The 15847-nt window shown below is 38.7% G+C and overlaps 2 long non-coding RNA genes across 2 annotated transcripts; both read left to right on the top strand.

The window, feature by feature from the left end:
- Positions 1–5583: 5583 nt before the first annotated feature.
- Positions 5584–7334, top strand: LOC120291315. The gene is made up of 2 exons (XR_005549301.1): positions 5584–6649; positions 6858–7334. It is a non-coding gene; the product is annotated as an uncharacterized LOC120291315 (long non-coding RNA).
- A 2666-nt stretch (positions 7335–10000) lies between these two features.
- Positions 10001–12380, top strand: LOC120291314. The gene is made up of 2 exons (XR_005549300.1): positions 10001–10645; positions 11469–12380. It is a non-coding gene; the product is annotated as an uncharacterized LOC120291314 (long non-coding RNA).
- Positions 12381–15847: the final 3467 nt, after the last annotated feature.

Below are 15847 nucleotides of genomic sequence, written 5' to 3' on the forward strand. Positions count from 1 at the left end.
CTAGGGCTTGAGGGATCCATTGAATCAGCCTACCTTTTCACCATCTCACCCCACCTCCTTTTTGATATAAACCCATTTTTCTATTTGATCATATTATTATTATGATTATTATTATGATGATTATTATTATTATTATTATTATTATTATTATTATTATTATTATTATTATTATTATTATATAATTTGAGATAATTATTTAAAAAGTCCTAATTTTATTGTACAATGGTTAGTTTAATTATAAACCTTTTAATTATACTAATTTAATTGTAAATCTTTACATAATTCGTCAATATAGTCATTTTGATTGATTTTGACTCAAAACCATTAATGTGGACGTTGGTTATCCTACGTGGAAATTTTTTAAATTTTCCAAATTTTTTCTAATTTCCTTTTTTGCCCTTTTTCTTGGCTATGGTCTACAACTTGCCATGAGTAAGGTACCCTAGCCTAGACGACATGTACCTAGCAAGAGACATGACACCCTTGCCAGATCTAGAATGGCCAACCACACAGTCCAAGCGTTGCTTGTGGTTGATCACAGACCATGACCAAGTGCCAGCCATAAGCAAAAGGAAAGAAAAGGAAAAAAAGGAAAAATTCACAAGAAGTTCTAAAAATACAAACATTATGCACATTAGTGCAGATCAGCCACATAGGATGGACCAACTAGACCACCATGTTTGCAATTTTTGGCCAAAAATTGACAAAACTGACTATATTAAGAAATTATTAAAAGGTTTGGGACTTAATTGACATAATTAAAAGATTTAGCAATTAATTAGTCATGATACAATATGTTTAAAACTTTTTGGACAATTTTCCCTATATAATCCACTTTTGTGTAGATGTGTAACACTAACCTGTTACTTATTTATATATAAAGATAAAATTTATATACCCTAAGGGACACTTTTTGAGAAAATAAAGTCTAAAAGTGGAAGGCTATCTCTTTAGGCACTTGATTATGAAATTTATATCGAAAAATATATAATTGACTAAATATATTCGTTTGAAAGATGGTACTTTTCAGCCTCAATAAAAGTTAAAAGAAAAGAAAAATTTTAAGCTTCGAAAGGTTTCAATTTGCGGAACTGTGTATCCACCTCGATCATGCGTTGAAAAGTAGAAACTACAAGATAGCTAAACGAGAACTACTTGCATTAAGTCCGCACTGAATTTTGGAGCAGAACTTGTCATCAAAATCAGCACTCTTGGTGGTCCCAATCTTTACCTTTTACTATTAAATTCCTTGGTACAATTTTACTTAATTAACTATAAGTTATCATTTTTTTAAAAGAGTTCTTTTAGCCACGGGTTGATTGTTGCTATAACTACGAAAACATCAGATAGGAGCTTTAGGAACACATCCGGCCTGCTTGGGAAAATCATCACTTTCACGTTTAAGAGCATCTTTTCCCTCGAGTCATATTCAGTTGATAAAGACAGGCTCTTACTTGAATATTAGATGGTAGAATTGGAGCTAGCAGTTTAGTCGGTCCTAAGTTTGATCTCTAAACCAAGCAAAAATATTTATATAGTCTTAAACAATCCTCTGAATTATCATAGGGATGTCATGTAGAGGCAGGCACATTCGATTACATTCTATTGAACTTGTATGCATTTGCATGTGGATGGAGGGAATCTGATCAAAACACTGCATTTTGTTTGTTTTTTTGTTTTTTTATGATATGGATATTTGGTTATTTGAAAGTCCACTTTATATATATTAAAACGTCCCACGTCTCTTTACAGGTTTAAATTTCTAAATTGAACATCTTAATATGATGTCGGAGCCAGGCTGTGCCGCGATTCGCTTTTTGTGTGCTGAGAAAGAGGGGATCTCTTTATATTCGTCTACTTAAATTTTTAAGCTACAAATTTGACCATTTCCAATAAGCTGAAAACTTCAGTCGAGCATAATTTCCCAAAAATTCACGCACGCACACACACATTTATATATAAACGTATGTAACTACGTGGATTTATACAAACCTTACGTAAGCATTATTATCATATGTGTTGGAGCATGTAGAGAATACGAAAGACAAAAAGATTTGGAGCCTTTTGTTTTCCCAAGATTTCCACTGGACCACCACAACTGTACGTGGGGTTCCTGTGGGGTTCCTTCAGGTGCGACTTGTCCCCATCCCCGTGAAAATACCACAATAATGCCAAAAGAGACGTAGTTCACATGTATTTAATTATTACGTCTTTCGACCCTTTCTTGGCTTAGCACCAAGAATTGCATTTAGGGCCGGTGGCAAATTTATAAATAAAGAGGAATATTCTCCGACAACAGCCTAATCAGGTGCCGCGTAAAATAAGATGCGACGGAATATGTACATGTGAAAGTCCCGGGGAGAAGAGTACACGCTATTAGCTTATGTGATTTTTCATTTTAATACCAATCGTCCTATGTATATGCAGCAAAAAAGAGGATTAATATTTTCTAATACAAGCATCTTGGTATAAATATATAAATATATATATATATATATATATATATATATATATTTAAAAAGGCATATACGTAAGCGAATCCCAAATAGCCTTCACCTTCACTATATAGTATGAAGCTTGAGCTCAACTTGATGCAAGTATTTTGTACTCAAAACACAACACGAATTTGATCAAGGCACCTATAGTTTGAGCTCATATTTTACTGGTAATTTGAGTTTAGACTCATGAATAACTACTAAGTTTATGCAATCTTTTCCTTTTGTAATTGAGGGATATTCTATTAGACGTAACCCTAGTTTAAAGATGAACTAGGTTAAAATCTTATATCTTGAATTTGCTTTCACGTTTTTACTCTCTATTTCCTTGTAATTGTATGCCGAATCCTAACTCAGATGAAGTTGGGCGCTGACAATTTAAGTAAAGATAAGTTGATGCAAAAGGATACTTTAATTAAAAGGGAATAAGGCTCCACATGGTAATATTTCTATTTCTTTGTTTTTTTTTTCTTTTGTTCCCTGGAATTTAAAAAAAAATCAATTTGATAACATTGGTTACCCAAAATAGAAAAATGACTAGGGAATAGATTTGAATAGAAAGAAAAAGTAGAAAAAAATAACTTATTATTCACGGGAACAATTTCTAGAAATAAGTCATTTTCTTTCTTTTCTTTTTTTTCTTTTATTGTTCTTTCTCACCACCCGCCGCCCCTCATTGTTTGCCACTGCGCGTCGCTGGTTGGTAGCTGACGAGTGGAGGAAGAAGAAGAGAAGAAAAAAAGAAAAAGATCTCAAAAAATTATTAAAAATTAAACGAAATTCTAGGACCAAAAAAAAGAAAACTTATACATTGTACCAAATGCCTTCCTATTCTTTTTCTATTCCAAAAATAGAAATTTTATGTAGTTACAAATTGATTATTTTATTTAGAAATTGTTTCAGGGAATAAAAATAGAAAAGAACTATTTCTGAAAAGAAATTATTCTTAAAAATAAAAATGTTACCAAACACATTCTAAACCTAACACTAAAACTCATATGAGAGGCACATGCAAATTATATTAGAGAAATCCCATATCAGAGAAGTGTTTTAGTGTAAAACAGTTAATATTTGACCCATAACTCATTAATTTAAACTTTTTAGTTAATGTGAGTCTAACTATATATATTGACATGTTCGAAATTGAGCTCTCTATTGATGATCTATTCGGATGAAGATATGGAGCTTCTATTACATGCTCCAAACACATCCTCGGCTTTATATATTTATTGATATTCTAGCACATGAAATGGAAAATTTCTATCGTGGGATTGTCATACTACCAAGCTAATAATTGGATGATTGGTGAGGCATATAAGCTGGCACTTGATTGAATTAAACACGAAGTTTCCCTAGCCAACGAGCCAAGACAATAACAGGGGCAAAACCTATTCTGATCATGATGCCCACCTTGAAGCTTGATATGCACTCGAAACAACAGTATGATCTCCAAACCATCCTTCATGATCGAACATGAACAAATTTTCGTTTGCTTCTTCGAGGTTCCTTCCTTTTTCTTCCGACATAATCACAAGACACAAATACCTTAAAAAGAAATGAAAGATGTCCGATTGGACATTCGAAATGACTAACTTTGTCTTGTATTCGAGAACACAACCCAAGCAATTCGATTAAATGCACGAGAATCCGAACCCCTCTTGATTGTATATTCGAAATTGACCAATATCAATTTACAATAAAAAAAAAATCCGCAATTCTTACAAGATATAGCCTTTGATTGTCAATGCCAATCCAAAATTCTTTTTCATTTCACGTATTGCCAAAACACATTCGAATTCCGTTTATTTCACGAAAAATGAATAATATCAACAATATTTTCATATTGACAAAAGTTTATATCCAAACATTTTCGTAGACGACGAAAATATTTTTCATTCATTCGTTTTTGTAAACAATATAAATGATTGATTTTAGAAAAATATTTTTTAAATTATTCATTTTTTCCTAAACGAATGGAACCTTTATTCTAACCCAACCCACCGTTGTCCCTAATTTCTGAAACAGAATTAGATATGGTGATATAAGAACTTAGCTTCTTGAGATCGTATATAAAATTGATATATGTCCCAACCTCTTGGATTAATATATATATATAAATCTAATGACACATTATAATTTAAGGCGCTTTAACGTCGGTGTCTAATAGTAGGTTATGATGTCAACATAATCTATTGCTCATAAATATTATTCTCTTCTTATTAGCCCTTTTCTTGACATAATAACAATATTCTGGAATATTAAGAGCATATTCCTAAGTTCCAATATCTTATCAAAGTCTTGAGAAGCAATTTTAAGGGAAGGAAAAGGTTATTTTAACTTGGCCGATGCTGATTTGATAGTGCGTATGCCAAATGATTGAATACGAAGGGTAAAGAAGGGTGTAGTCATCGTATCTTCTTTCATGCATTAGTTTGACTAAAACGAGGACGATTGCTCCACCAGATCTACCTTTTGTGTATAAAGATATAGCCGACAACGTGCTTCAACAAGACCTACTACCTTGAAACGATGACGTCTTTAGAATCTCCATTTTCAACCTTCAATTCAAAGGAAAGTAAACAATTCCAACAGCGATATTGAAACTTTTGAAATGGGTATTGACTTGTAAGGCTGGTTCTCGAGTAAAACCGGAGACTAAATCAATTAAGGATGGACTCCCTAGTCTTTTATCGGGCAATCTATCCGATCCTCATATGAATTGATTTAGAATCAATTGGGTAAGACCGGATCAGTTTGTTTTTAGGTTATACTGACCTGATTGCTTAGTAAACTCAATCATATAACTGAATTCTAATATTGATTTTACGAAAAGAAAAAAAAAAGAAAAGGAACACGAAACCCCAATTTAGATTGGTAATACGTCAAAATTCAAATAGGTGGCCCAAACTCGAAGCTGTCTTGATCGTGCAAACCGAACACTTACGGTCGCGCCTACTTTGAACACAGGCGTCGGTTCCTTAACTAATGAAAATAAGGATAAATGCAGTTATATATATATATATATATATGTTCGGTTCTACTGTGAATTCTAACTGTTGCTTCTTTTTTCTGCTTTTTAACCGTCGCTTTTCAATCCCCGGCCAAAAGTCTTCAACTGTTGCTTGAAGCAAGAGGTCCGGGACGACAGGTAAACATCGTATCCTCCCATGAAATCCCTCTCACCTTTTTCTCTCCCGACTCCGGATCATCCGCGGCGAGGAGCAGAATAGTGGGTGATGAGTGAGGCGGATGAATTCACCACTACACTGTCTTCTTCCCCAAAAGCGAAAGGAGTCGCCATCACCATCGAGATCGAGCTTGAAAAAGAAGATGAAAAACCAGGAAAGAACAAGAACACAACAAACCAGTCAGGACTTGAGAAACTGCCCACCCTCCCCCCTCCATTAAATTATGCAGACCAACTTCCTGCGGGAGTCCAACTTCAACTTAAGTAAACATTGATTCTGGTCCGGTGTTGTTCCCCATTAACACTCCACTCAAATCTAACCTCCCCCGAATAAAATAATCCCACCCCACCTCCCTCGTCCTCTCTCTCTCTCTCTCTCTCTCTGTGCGCGTGTGGCACAGGGTGTCTCTTGTCTGTAACTGTTCAGTTCTTGGGGTTGCTTGGAGTACACAGGGCATTTCAATTCGTGGGTCGGTTTCGGTTTCGTGGAATTAATTTCGTGCTGGTGGAGAGGGAGGCGTTTATGGTGGTCAGAGCCTCTGCGGGTTCCAGAGCATGTTGTTTAGTCGCAGAGAGATTGATTAAATCTCTCTTCTTTCCTTTTTTTTTCTTTTGTGTTCCCTCCACCAAAGGGAAGGGAAGAAAAAAGAGAATTTATTGCGTTGCTTTGCTCTCACTGTACGCGGGGGTCCCTGGCTTGCTGATCTGATTCCCTTCCTCCACGATCTTGCTTCAAGTGTTATCAAGTCTCTTGATTTAGCAATCTTCTCTTTTTGTAGAGTAGAATTTCTTTTTTAGCTATTGTATTTGGGTTTTATTGGTTATCAAGATCCTCGTTGAGGGAGCTGGGGTTGTAAGGATTGGGATTTGGTGTTGAATGAGATTTGGGGTGGTGATGCAAGTGATCATTGTCCAGCAGGTTCTGCTCTGTATCATCAGCTTTGCTTCAGCTGTCCAGGATCTGCAGGTACAAAAGTTTTCTTGCCTTTTTACATGTTCAACTGTGATTTTGAGCACTTGGTGCAGCTGCTGAACTTAACGTTTGATCTGATGATAACTGATGTCTTGGTTTATCAAGTTTCACTTAGCAATTGTAAGGTCTCGTAACTATATAGAAAGTTTCACAGATCTGTCCCTTCGTTGGCTCACTGCTAATATTGTGCTGTTGCATTCAGTGATTCGTCTACAATGACTAAGCCAGAGCATGAATTTAGGAGAGGTATCCGGCAGAGGCATGTCAGATCCGTCATTTGAGCTATTGTTCTTCTCTTGATTTCAATGTGCAATTTTTATGCGGAATTGTGTAAAAATTGCACTTGGCGGTCCTTAATTGCAAGTTCTAGTTCGATGTTTTCCCGAATTAAAATCGTAGGTTTCAGCATTGTCTCCACAGCTAAAGCTTTCCCATCTGGGAATTGCTTGCTAGATGACGGTTTACCCCATGAACGGCCAGGCATGGTTTGCATAGACGTTTATGCAATTGGCAAATTTTTCCTACGCCATTTTTCTCTTCAATTGTACTGGAGCTAAGGAGTGAACAGCTCCAAATCAACGGGAGAATTATCAAAAAAGTCCTAAACATTTCAGCTTCAATTGTACCATTTCGGTCCTAAACTTTTTTTTGGACCAATTTAGTCCTAAACATTTTATAATTGTGCCAATTCAATCCATCCGCCCAAAATTGGACGGCCGGCGCTAACGTGACGCCGGTTGTTCGGCGAACGCTAACATGGCATTTTTTAAATATTTTTTTTTTCAAATTTTAAAATATTTTTTGAATTTTTGAATTCTTTTTTTCTCCATCTTCTCCTTCGCCTGGCCAGCCGGCGTCGGCCACGCCGAGGTCAACCCTCGCCGGCCGGGCGAGTCCCTTTCACCCCCAAAGAAGGCCCTCAACTTCTCGGGTCGCAAGGACCTCCTATAGCGGCTTGGGCTCTAGGAGTTCGTCCGCCGCCTTGCCCAGCCAAGGCGAGGGTCGACCTCGCCAATGGCCGGCGAGGCTGCTGTCGCCAAATCTAGCGAGGTTGACCCTCGCCGGCTGGGCAAGGCTGAATCCCTTTCACCCCTAGTGAGGCCCTTGACTTCTTGCGCCACGAAGACCTCCCGCAGTGGCTTGAGCTTTGGGAGTTCGTCGCCGCCTCGCCCGGCCAAGGAGAGGGTCGACCTTGCCGGTGGTCGGCAAGGCTACCGTCGCCGGCCTCGCCTTGGTTGGGCGAGGCCCCGCCGCATTTGGTGAGGGCTAAGCTCGCCGGATCCGGCAAGGCCTCACCCTCGCCGGCCCTCGCCTTCGGCCGGCGGCGGGCTGGCTAGGGAAGGAGAAGATGGAGAAAAAAAGAAAAAAAGAATTCAAGAATTCAAAATAAAATATTTTAAAATTCGAAAAAAATAAAAATATATATTTAAAAATTCGAAAAAAAATAAAAATATATATATATATATTTTTAAGATGCCATGTCAACATTCGCCAGACAGCCGGCGTCCACGTTAGTGCCAGCCAGCCAATTTTGGCCGGATGGACTGAATTGGCAAAATTATAAAAAGGTTTAGGACTAAATTGGCCAAAATAAAAAGAGTTTAGGACTGAATTGACACAATTACAATAGATTTAGGACTTTTTTTGGTAATTCTCCCCCAAATCAACTAATTACAAATAAATTCATTTTCCCCTCCTGCCTATGCTCAACTTATGAGAGGATGCAAATAATTTATCTTCACATTCATCTCGTCTATTACTACCCCTTAATTTTCTAGTTCGTTGTCTCTTGGGCCGTTTCAAACAAGGAAAGAAAGATGTGCGACCAGGGTCTACAATGTCGCACCCAAGCTTATTCTCTCGCAATTGCTACACAAAATGCGGCACCACGCGATGGAATGCTTAGAGATCTCGACTTCCTCAATGAATGGTCATTAATGGGGTCGACGAACTGAAGCTCTGAAGAGCGCTTTCCATCCTTTCTTTCTAGTTCCCCTCGTTAATGGGTTCTGACCGCGGGCGACCCCGCAAGGGAAAATCCCCAAAAATAGGGGACGAGACATGACCATTTCAAGCTCGAAGCGCCCGCTCGAGGCCAAGATCTTATGACTCGTATTGCCATCCGAACAGGGCAAATCCCATACCCACTTTGTCTAGGCCCCCCTCTCGAAACGACGCCCGTTCGGGCCCGATTCCTAGAAAGATCGACACACGAGAGAGAGAGAGAGAGAGAGAGAGAGAGAGAGAGAGAGAGAGAGAGAGAGAGCCACGCACTACGTCGTTTCTGTCGTGTCCACACGTGCTCGTGGAAATCTTGGTGTGGACGATCGACGAAGAGGGAGAGAGAGGAGAGGGCCAGGTCTAGAGAGCGTAGCGTGAGGATGGGATCGCATGTCTTAGGGGGGTTAGTCGAACCCTGCTTTCGGGGAACGAGAGAGACTGGTGTGGATCGTTAGAGCCCGCCGTATTTTCACATTCACAATTCGCCTTCATGTCCCTTAGTTGACATGTTTCGAGGATCGGCTCATCAGTTCCCTCATAACGTGTTTGTGCCTACACTCGGTTATTGGGCAAGTGGTCCAATGGGCCACACTGCGTCTTGGTTGTTTCTAAGGACGAAAGGGAAACATGTTAGAAAAATCATAAACTTATTACATTGATATCAATTTAATCATAAAACTTTTGATATAGTGTTAATTTAATCATTTCGGCTAATTTTGATCAGAAATTACTGATGTAAATAATTTTTAAAAATATTTTAATTTTTACTGGTTTTTGCTTTCTTCTTTCTTTTGCCAACTGCCTGCCATGGCCGATGAGCTAGCCTTGCTTGGCAAGGGCTCCCCTCCCCACATCAGGTGAGGCCAATCCTCACCTAAGCAAGGGTGGCCTTGTCGAGTGTTGCCTTCACTCGTACGAGACCCGACAAGGCCACCTGGCTTGGGCAAGGGCCAGCCTCACCTAATCGGGAAAGGGGAGCACTCGCCCAGGCTAGGGTGACCACTTCAAGCATTACCTTTGCCTAGGTGAGGGCTACCCTCACCATATTGGCGAAATGGGCAAGCCTAAAGAAGTGATTTCCTTCTTGAGCCCGGCTTGCTCAAGCCAAATCATCTTCATATAGAAAATATATATATTATCATTATTGATGTGAATGCTTACACGACACGGCTGGTACTGTCATGGATCATTTTTAATAATTTTTTAATTTTTTTTTTAATTTTTTAAGGGCATGCATGTTTTCATTTCTTTTTTTGTTTAAGAACGGATTTTTTTGTTTTTTTGTTCCCGGGAACAAAAAAAGAACATAAACACATTTGTTTACATTTCCGTTCAAAAGCTGTTTTTTTGTTTCTGAAACAAAATTGGAATAAAAAAAAAAGAAACAAAAAAATTTACTTCTCCCTTCAAGAAGAACAAAAATGAAAAGAACAAAAACAAAACACTTCTTAAAGAGTCGACCACTGCGATCTTCCTTCTCTCTCAAGCTCTCTCTTTCTCTTTCTCTCTCTATCTGGATCTCAAAGGAAAGAGCTTTCGCTAGCTGGGCAGAAGAGCTCCGTTGCTTCCTTCTCTTCGCTCGGTATCTTCTTCCCTCCTCAGATCTTTCGCGCCATTGCCGCCATCTCCCTCAATCCTCCGCGATTCTCGCTCGCGAAGGAACATTCTTTACTGGGAGTGCTGCGCGCGGGGGTGTCACCAGTGTGCTTTTGCTATCGGCGATGAATACGACGATGCCGATGGCGAGGGAGTGACGATGGGTCGCGCTTGCATGGATCTCGGGGCATGGGACTGCTAGGGTTGCGGGGCGTCGGTGGGATTCGCGCGGGTGGTTCGGCGGGCGTTCAGGCATGGACGCAGACAAGGGGATGTCCTCAGACAACATCAAGGGGCTGGTGCTCGCCCTGTCTTCCAGCCTCTTCATAGGTGCCAGCTTCATCGTCAAGAAGAAGGGCTTGAAGAAAGCCGGGGCTTCTGGCGTTAGGGCAGGTGAGATCTCGTCGATTTGGCTTGGGTTCGCAGGTGTGTGGGGCTTTTTGAGTTCGGATTCGATTGGGATGTGATTCGTTGAGGTGGTTCTTCGTTTGCAATGTGGTGTGCGGACGTGGATTTACTTTTGAGTATTGTTCGTCTTTGGCACTCCAACGCTGCTGGGACTAGGGATTTTATCATTTTAGGTGGTTTTGCATGAGATTAACCGGCATGCTGGCCGCGGATTCTGATTTGTGTGTGAATTGAGTGTATGATTTGATAGTTCTTGATGGGATCTCCGTCCGGCCGAGATGTGTAAGGTTGCTATGAACTGCATAGCCGTAAAACTGGGGAAGTGACTCTCCGATTGTTGATCTGACTCTCATTCGATACCATGGTTTAGGAATACATCTTACATAGGTTGCCACTGAACTTAAAGCAACAAATCTAGTTCTCTCTTTTGTCTTCCTTGCTCATTTCTATTTGCTATTCTGTCTTTGGATGAGGAGGGCTTCTCAAATGGCTTGATCCTGCCACAGGTGCCAGAAGTTTGCTTCTGTCTTTTGATATTAGCTTTCCCCTTAGTCCTGCTCATTTCTTGTGCTGTGGCAGCTGCTGGAAGCTACTCATTGCTGCATTACTTGAAAAGCTTTTTACTTAAAGTCGTAGAAACACACTTCCGTGCCAGAGGAAATGTGATTTGAATCCTGGACACATTGTTTGTGTTGATTTATCACTCTTTGGTTATCTTCTCCCTTTTCTATGTTTTGTTTTGGGGGGAGTATGTTTATGGTGTTGGTTTTTATGTTGCTAGTCATTTTCATATGTGACTATCTTGCAGGATGTCTGTTGAGGTGAAATACTGAGAAACATGTTGGAAGGTGGTTATATTGGAACCTCGCAAATATTATAAGGTGGATGAAGCAACTCTGATATTACAACACTAAATAATGAGCTTGGTGTGATTGCTTGCATTGGACAACAAAGACTGTCCTTGAGAGATTGTTTCCAGTATCCAGTATGCTAGGATGGAAAGAAAAATGATGGTACATTCGAGAGAGACAAAGAACAATGAGGCCTTTTGTGAATGTCAATCTGTTTAGATCTGCCAATGTGCAGATGTTACTGATCCCAATTCTTATCCAATGGGGGACACAGGTTGCCTTCTGCAGAGTTGCTTGTGCTTTGCATTAGGCACTTCTGTGGCAATACATGGCATTTTCCTGATTTAGCTTTTCAAGTTCTTAGGCAATTTTATGACATTTCACATAGTTTACAATTCGGAAGCAAGCACTTATTGTAATTGCATGTTGTGATCTTCATAATTACATTCATGATCAAGATAGGATGAACAAAATTTTTTCCATATATGGAGATTCGGAGTATCCATTTAGACCTACAGAAGTGGAGGTTGTAGATGATACATTGGATGAGTAGGCATCTGGGATAAACATGCTTAGAATAAGTATTGCAAATAAAATGGCTGATCCGGAGTATCCATTTAGACCTACAGAAGTGGAGGTTGCAGATGATACATCGGATGAGCAGGCATCTGGGATAAACATGCTTAGAATAAGTATTGCAAATAAAATGGCAATGGATCACAATATGCATGAAATTTGTTGACTTTTGTAATATTGTTTTTAAGTATTCACTGTGATGAAGTTGAACAATGAACTATATTGCTTCATTATTGTGATATCATGTATGGAAGGGTTCATGTTGAGATGTATAAGATACTCTTCTTTTTGCTAGTTCTTATTGTACGAACTTTACTTATAAAATTTTCTTTTAAGTATGCACATATGACCACGTTGAAAATATTTTTCTTCACGCACCATTATCAAAATTAAATTGATGAGCATTTCATGAGAATGAGAATAAAATATCAAGTTTATATATTATAAAAATAAAAAATAAAAAAAGTACTTAAAAAAATTTGATACAAACTTTACTTACAAAATTTTCTACCAAGTATGCCATATGATCATGTTCAAAATGTTTGTCTTCACTCACCATGAACAAAATAAAATTAATGAGCATCTCATGAGAATGAGAATTCAATATCAAGTTTAAACTTTATTAAAAAAAGCATTTTTTGAAAAATTTAAAACAGAAATTTTGTTCAGTTTACTAAACATATTTCTGTTCTTTTTTCATTCTAGAACAGAAATTGAGTGCAGCTTATCAAACGTGTTTCTGTGTTTTTTTTTTTTTTTTTTTTTTTTTTTTTTTTTTTTTTTTTTCTTCTTTTTTTTTTTTTTCAAGAACAGTTTTTTTTTTACACTTACCAAACGCGTTCTTTTGTTCAAAACTGTTCCCAGAATAGAAATATATATATATTTTTTATTTATTTATTTTGTTCCCTTGAACAATTTTTGAACAGAAACGTTACCAAACCCGCCCTTAAGTTTCCTTTCTTCTTTTGTTTGCTAGCCATTGGCCATTGGCCATCACCAAGCGGGCCGGCATGGCCTAGGCGAGGGTTGCCATCGCTCGCCAAAGGTAAGGCAAGATTGGGCAAGCCCTATCTAGAGCTCCCCTTGACAAATCTGGCGAGACCAGTCCTCGCTTGGGCCAAGGTGGCCTTGTTGAGCATTACCTTCACCTAAGTGACACCTGATGAGGTTGCCTAACCTAGGTGAGGGCCGACCTCAACATATTTGGCGAGGGGAGCCGACAAGACCGCCCTGGCCTAGGCAAGGGCCGACCTCACCCAATCTAGCAAGGCTATCCTAGCCTAGGCAAGGTCTGACCTCACTGGATTTGGTGAGGGGAGCCCTCATTGCGGCTCGCCTCGGCCAAGTCTCTCCTTTGGTGGGCAACAACAATCCTCACCCAAGCAAGGTCAACTCACCCTGCCATTGCTTGTGACCGGTCACTAGCAAAAGGAATAAGAAAAGAAAAAAAGAACAGACAAATAATTAAAAAATAAAAAATATATATTACAATATTATTAAAAATTATTCATGTTAGTCATAGCCATACTATGTAAGTTAATCGACCTTCACGTCAGCAAATCTAGTTAAAATTAACCAGAAGGACAAAATTGGTAGTAAGTCAAAAAGTTTAGGACTAAATTGACATAATCAAAAGGTTTATGATTAAATCATAATCAATGCAATAAGTTTAGTAATTTTTGTAAAACTTTTACCAAGAGCAAAATGGGCAAGCCTAGAGAAGCAATTCCCTTCTTGAACCCGGCCCACTAAATCCTATCATTTTCATATAGAAACGTAATTTTATTTTTTTTTAATCATTGTGGGGCTTGAACATGGATCTTCCCGCCCTACCCATTAATCATCAGCTCAAATCTTGCGCTTTCGAACTCTCATTTCACATTTTCGTGTCCACAATGAATTAAAGGGAAAGAGCCACGTGACGAGTTCACTCCAACTTGGGAGACCCTTGTTTTATATTCGTCTGACGATGACCTAGAGGGCACAAGGGCCACTAGCTCTTTCTGGAGCATTAAAAAATCGTTTGCGTTTCCGGTCAACGCATTCAACGGTCTTGATCCTTCGTCGGCGGGAACGGTCGAATTCTCCTCCGGTTTCTTTCCCTCGGGGTCTTTGTCCTTTCATACCATCCATCGTCATGCACATTTTTCAGATTGTCTAAATCTTCAACATCATTTTTATAATTTAATTTATTGCCACCAATTATTTTTATAATTAAGCACCGATGTCTATCTTCTTTCAAAATGCATAGTCAACGAACTGTTGTTTCGGGGAGCAAAAGGTGAAACCTGGTGTATTCGCAGAGAGAGCTGCAGCACATAGAGAAACAATGTGATTTGTTGGTATAAACATGAATGGAGAGGTTCACTGGAAGAGGGATTGACATGATCGTAGGTTAAGATAGAGAATATAAAATTGTGATGCGAATGGCCTTCTCTGATTGGATGATGAAAGTATATTTATATTGATGCCTCAAAACTAATTTAGAATGTAAGGGGGGCTTCTATTGTCTCCTGAGAGACGATACACCGTTCTAAAAGCGTCGTACCTCCAACACAAAATAAGTTAGCTCATAAATAGTTCAAATGAATCCTCAAGAGTTTGATCCTTGAGTATTTGGAGAAGTGTCCATAGATTTAATCACTTGATATGGCAAAGAAGGATGAACTGGATTTGAGGGTTGAAGGAAAGGAATACCAGAGAGCAATCTAGAATAGTCATTCATTTGAAAATTACCCTAATATTTATCAAACCGAATTACATTTTGCTTGAATATTTGTTATCGCGTAGATTACACGGACGAAATTTATCAGTTAAATTACAAAGGTTTTTTTTTGTCATGTCTTGAGTTTATCACTAGCTGTTTAATTTACTTAAATATAATTCATTTTGGAACATGAATCATGTTGCCTAAAAAAAAAAAAAAAAACATCCGTACTAACTTAATACAAAGGATGAGATATCGGATATATGTCGTTAATTGATCTGTTCGATTTCATATACGTATCGGGCAAATTTGATCTTATCTGGTTGCTAGCAACAGCTATCAATCATGTCAAAGTTAACATTTATATGGGGACTAATCAATGTGCAACAACTTATGATGAAAGATGCGATTTGGGTTGGGTTTTGGCGGACTCGAAGAGCAATCTCCATTGGATCCAGTAGAGTTAATCATGCAATCGCTCATTTTTTCTCAAAGCACCAAGGACTGACAAAGTTCTACTTTTTCTCGTGAGCGTGGGGCTATCAAAGATTAGGTAATAGCTTGAATTTTTCCCCAGGGTGGGCTCTACTTATAATAGAATGGTCGAGGTCATCGAAATGGGCTGGGATATCGTTTGACCTGTGATTTGAAGTTCAGCTACGGATCCGTAATGCACTCGATCGAATTTTAAAGTTATATGAAGAAAAAATGTATTGCGACTCTCTCTTTTGTGTTTCTGCCCATGTCGTACCAGGAAATTTCTCAGGTGAACGCATGCACTAGAAGCACAAAGAAGGCCAGCGCTGGTCGACCTTAGGGATTCATGATGATGGTCAGGACCTGTTCTGATGTCAAAAAAATTCCGTGGGACTACTATGGAGTGTTCTAAAAATTCAAATTGTAATATAACGAAAGTGATTTTGATTTTTATATAAAGTCGACTTGTTTTTGGCACGTGCTGTAACACCAGCAAACCATGTATCAATGTCTATGACTCAATTGGACATAAAATTATATGCACAAACACACACACACATTAGATTTCCTTCTTCC

Source organism: Eucalyptus grandis, chromosome 3, assembly GCF_016545825.1.
Source record: "Eucalyptus grandis isolate ANBG69807.140 chromosome 3, ASM1654582v1, whole genome shotgun sequence".
NCBI classification, from domain to species: Eukaryota; Viridiplantae; Streptophyta; class Magnoliopsida; order Myrtales; family Myrtaceae; genus Eucalyptus; species Eucalyptus grandis.